Source organism: Lagenorhynchus albirostris, chromosome 4, assembly GCF_949774975.1.
Source record: "Lagenorhynchus albirostris chromosome 4, mLagAlb1.1, whole genome shotgun sequence".
NCBI lineage: Eukaryota > Metazoa > Chordata > Mammalia > Artiodactyla > Delphinidae > Lagenorhynchus > Lagenorhynchus albirostris.
The window spans coordinates 76,862,945-76,868,465 of NC_083098.1; the positions used below are offsets into that span (position 1 = coordinate 76,862,945).

Here is a 5,521-nt window from a genome sequence, read left to right on the forward strand (position 1 = left end):
AAACCAAGGACAAAGAATGTGAAATGTACCTGCCACTTAGGACACGCTCAAGTGAACCTTACTGACTTAACACAGACAGGACGAGGCGTGTGTGATGATGTACTCTACAGCGTCCTGGCAAGTTAAAACGAGTTCAGCACCGGAATCTGCTTGAAATGTTTCCAGTTTGCTCCCTCCTCCTCTTTCCTCACCTCCCTGTCTATTCTCTCCCATTCCAATAGGCAAACAGAAAACATTCTGCAGTACTACCCACTCCATTATATGCAATTAAGTCAGGAGTATTCCTGTGGGATGACTCTCCAAAGGTGGAATAATTTATGCGGGTAGATAAATTGGGAAAGTGTTGGGATCGCCCAGTTTTGGGTGTGTATTAATTTTTGTATTAATTTGGGTGTGTAATACAATACACAAGTTTGTATTAATTTTTACATCTTCATAGTTGCTAGATGTCCTGGGAAGGAACCGTGTCTTGATTAGCTTAGTTCCCGTGTCTTGGCACATAGTGTAAGATCTGAGGGAGTCAGCCGCAGGCAGGCCTAGAAAACCACAGGCCTCACCCCACCAGGCTGAGTTTTTACTGGGTGGTCAATTGCAGGACATGACACGTGCTTTCTGCAGAGATCCCAGAGAGAAAAGGAGGAGGACCTGAGGGTTGTATGCCAACAACTCCTTCCCAAACCACCAGCATCTCCTGGGGGGTAATTGGAGTAAGGTGGCATGAGAGGACAGGTGTGTTATCCTAAAACGTGTCCCTAGAGGCCAAGACGTCTGTGCCATATGTGGCATTACTAACCATGTGTGCACTGGGTGGTCTATGTGATGGGGACCTTGCTAAGGCCAACTTGAAACAAGAGGCCCACTGAGCAAAGATGTTCGTTCCACCTGGTCCTATGTCTAGTGGTGGAAACTGCAGCGTAACGTCTGTCCTGGAAATGATCAGTTGATCAGTCCCTCTTACTTATGAGATAGATGCATTGTCCAGGAGACATTGGAGGAGGGCAGAGGGTGTATCAGAAGGAATTCTGGCACTGTTCCTCCTGGAGATCTCTAGGATGTAAAGTAGGTTGCCTGGGAGGGATGGAAGGAATTCTCATAAGGAGCCCAGGGCCTCCTGGGAGAGAATGAATCTGGGACCCAATACTTTGGGCCTCAATACCTGTTTTCAGACTTGCAAACTGGCTGGTCAGATGGAAATAGCATCGATCTTTCCAAGAGACAATAAAATTTGAGAATACAAAGCAGATTATAGCAACAAGACTTTTATTTTTTATTTAAATGATTTTTAAAACTACTTTTTCCCTAGAAGGCGGCACATTTTCAACAATAAAAAGTCTAACGACCGAATGATGCTCTGCCTAGAAATATATACATACAATATATTTTTTTAAATAAGTGAAATTTTGAATTGAAATATAGTTGATTGACAATATTATATTAGTTTTAGATGTATAGCATAGTGAATCAATATTTTTATAGATTATACTCTCTTTAAAATTATGACAAAATAATGGCTATATTTCCCTATGTGTACAATATATCCTTGTTTCTCATCTATTTTATTTTATTTATTTTTTATTTTTTAATTTTTTTAACATCTTTATTGGGGTATAATTGCTTTACAATGGTGTGTTAGTTTCTGCTTTACAACAAAGTGAATCAGTCATACATAAACATATGTTCCCATATGTCTTCCCTCTTGCGTCTCCCTACATACAATATTAATTTGACAATATTAAATCAGTGGTAATCACTATAGAACTGGGCTGTAAGTAAATTGTATACTATAACAGAAGAATGTGGGATTCTAAGCCAATTAATAATATATAATATATATAATAATATAGAGAGAGCAAACGCTTAGCCCATTTATTAAAACCAAAGTTTTCAAGCCTAATAGCACACAAGAAATAATCACACTAATTACAAGTAATTATTGCAAGTTCTTTTTTTTTTTTTTTTTAAAAAGGTCTGGGCTCGGGCTTCCCTGGTGGTGCAGTGGTTGAGAGACCGCCTGCCGATGCAGGGGACACAGGTTCGTGCCCCGGTCCGGGAAGATCCCACGTGTCGCGGAGCAGCTGGGCCCGTGAGCCATGGCCACTGAGCCTGCGCGTCCAGAGCCTGTGCTCTGCAATGGGAGAGGCCACAACAGCGAGAGGCCCGCGTACCGCAAAAAAAAAAAAAAAAAAAAGGTCTGGGCTCGAGGTGGTTTGTGGCTCCTTCCTGTGCTGCATCTCTCTTTCACTCAGACCCTTGGTGCCGGCAGGATGGTCAAGTGTTGCGGTTTCTGTACTGTCAGGAAGCTCTGTAGCCACCGAAAAGACCAGGAGTGGCATGATAAACAGAACAAGAAAGCCCATTTTGACACAGCCCTGAAGCCCAACCCTTTTGGAGGCGCTTCTCACGCCAAGGGAATTGCACTTGAAAACGTAATGGTTGAAGCCAAACAGCCAGATTCTACCATCAGGAAGTCATGGTTCAGCTAATCAAGAATGGCAAAAAAAATCACAGCCTTTGTACCCAGTGATGGTTGCTTGAATTTTATTGAGGAAAATGATGAAGTTTCAGTTGCTGGATTTGGTCGCAAAGGTCATGCTGTTGTTGACATTCCTAGAGTCCACTTTAAGGTTGTCAAAGTAGCCGACATCTCTCTTTTGGCCCTATACAAAGGCAAGAAGGAAAGACCAAGATCATAAATTTTGATGGTGGAAGCACAATAGTAATAAATTTTCATATGCCAAAAAAAGTAATAAATAAAATAATAAAAAAGGTCTGATTTGCCTTCTTCATGCAATCAGCCTAGTGTCTGTTCCATATGTATATCAAGTTCATGGAGTTTTAGAATTAAAAGGGATCTTAGAAACCAAAGGGATCCAGTTATTTAGTTAGGCAGTTACCCCAGTTCTCTCATTTTACAAATGAGTAAGTGACATACCCAAGGTCAAGTTATTGCACGGACAAAACTAGACCAGTCTCTTGATTTCTAGTTCATGCCTTAAAATGTACACTTTCAAGTATGCGGTATTCTATAAATATCAATTAGGACAAGTTTATTCACAATGTTGTTCCAGTTTACTATATCCTTACTGACTGTCTACTTGCTCTATCAATTACTGAGAGAGGTGAAATCATCAAATATAATTGTGGATCTACTTTTTTTAATGTACATTTAAAAATATTTCCTAATTCTGAATTTTCTCTCTTTTAGACTGACTTTCCATCAACCTGATCTAAATTAAAACACTTTTCTACATGGACAGGAACAGCAGAAAGGAATCAGTAAGTAATACAGAGTTGTCCCCAAACTCTGGTACCTCCTGGAAACAGAAGGGATTACAGTGAGATGTGGAAGAGTCCCCATGGAGCTAAGGACCCCTGCAAGGGGCCCCAGCACTGTGCTCACGTGATCATCCATTTACACAAAATTTTCAAAAGTAAGATGTTTTAACCACAGTTGCTTTAGATAGCTGTCCCTTTCCACTCCAACTTCTTGTCTATCACATTTCCCTCATATCGAAGGCATTAGAGTGACTGCAGGCAGTTATGGTTCCTGCTGAGGAGAAATTGGGGAGGGTGGGGAATGTATCAGTTGCAGTTTTGAAAGTTGTTTTGCAAAGTTTCAGTAAAACAAATGAGAAGCGACAAACATCATTTGATTTGTCATTTATTTTATTAAAGAACTGAAAGAAAACATTTTTTTCCAACGTTATTGAGGTACAATTGACCAAGCTGTATAAATTTAAGGTGTACGACATGGTGATGTAATATACATATCTACTGTGAAATGATTATCACAATAAAGTTAGCTAACACACCCATCACCTCACATAGTTACCATTTTGAAAGAAAATTCGGATTAAAAAATTAGTGGAATATGAAACAAAAGTGATTACTATGAAGAATGAAACCAAGAGAAATTAGACTGACATTGAAAAGCAAATTGTGACCAAAAAATTTCAGATCATACCCAAAGCATTAATTCATCAAGAGGAAGAGACGAATTTCAAATAGAAGTAATAAATTGGTTTTTGGATTGTTTGATGATCCCATTAAGGGAGGGAAGCGAAAATACCTTTAACTGGAACAATATTTAGATATCATGCCAATTTGACATGAAGTGCTGCCATCTAAAAAAAAAAAATAACAGAAATCATACCACTACAAGGGGGACATAGAGATAAACTGGTTAATAAGTGCTATCAGTTTCAAAGAGTATTCAAGATTACATATTATACAAGAAAGTTAGAAAATGTCCTGAAATCTCATACATGGATCATAGAAATTTCCCCAAATTTGACCACCAGCCTAAAATGCATACAACACTACAAATGGATTGTGAAGTTGAGAGAAATTCTTCTCAACTATCAACAGTAAAAAAATTTGATGAACCATGGTCAAGGAAAATCTGAATTATCTTTCTATTCCCACCATAGAAAATATTACAAAATCGTTTTTTTTTTTTACTAAGAGACAAAGAATTTTTTAAGGCAGGGAAAAAGATTGTTAGGGAGGTGTGTGAGAGAGCTAGTTAATAAAAAATATTTTAGTTTTCTGGATTATGTGGTGTTTGTAGTAGTTGTCAGCATTTTGAAATTTGTAACCTGTTGTTTCTTTTCTCATTGAAAAACAGATATTCTCTTCCATATCTGATTTTGTGTTTCTAATTTTTTATTCTTTCATCCTAAAGAGAGTCCCCCAAACTGAATAAGTTACAGGTCGCACAAAACCAGGACTTGGCCAGGATGTAAGTTAAAATAGCAATGTATTTTCTTAATTAGAAGAAATTGGGCTATCTTTTTGCAGCCTTTGGGGAGCACAAAATCAGAAGCTGACCAGTGTGGTCATGGAGCTGTGGGTTGTCCTGGGCCTTGACCAGCAGGGGACAGTGAAATAGAGCAATTCCAAATAATAGACTGCATTGCCATCAAAGCTAACAACAAAATAAAAGGTTATTTTTGAATACTGCCTGGGGCCAGAGGTTTTACTTTGGTGCTTTGGAATATTTTAGAGGACAAATGTTTTAAGAAAGATGTGAAGCATAAACATAGCTTCCCTATACAGTTAAAATAAATCAAAAGAGCCAGATAATTAATTGCATGTAGACATCCCTCCATCCCCAGTATTATAATTATTTATTTGGTGATACTGTTATGAGCACTGTGCTTCAGAATTTTACTACACCAAAATGAGTTTCTCCTAAAGAGTGTCTTCTTCCTTATTAACTTGCAGGAGAGTCCATTGTTTTTCTACTTAAGAACTGCCTCTTCTAATCTTGAAAAAGCAAATATTAATTTGCAGGTCTGTTTCATGCAAAATTAAAAGAATTTCATGTTGGTGAAGAACAGACAAAGCGATCATAGCAGTAACATGGGCTGGTGGCAGGTGGAAAGGTCATGGTTAGTTAAACCCCAGGGGCCTTTCCAACACTGATGCCCAAGATCCTTGGCGTAACTATTCACAATAACGGCTAATACCTCCATGGGGCTGACTCTATGCCAGGCATTATACCAAGTCCTCCATATTG

General features: G+C 38.6%; 1 pseudogene; it reads left to right on the plus strand.

Moving 5' to 3' along the window:
- The first annotated feature begins 2,264 nt into the window (after positions 1-2,264).
- On the plus strand, positions 2,265-2,694 carry LOC132519351 (small ribosomal subunit protein uS12-like; annotated as a pseudogene).
- The last annotated feature ends 2,827 nt before the right edge of the window (positions 2,695-5,521 follow it).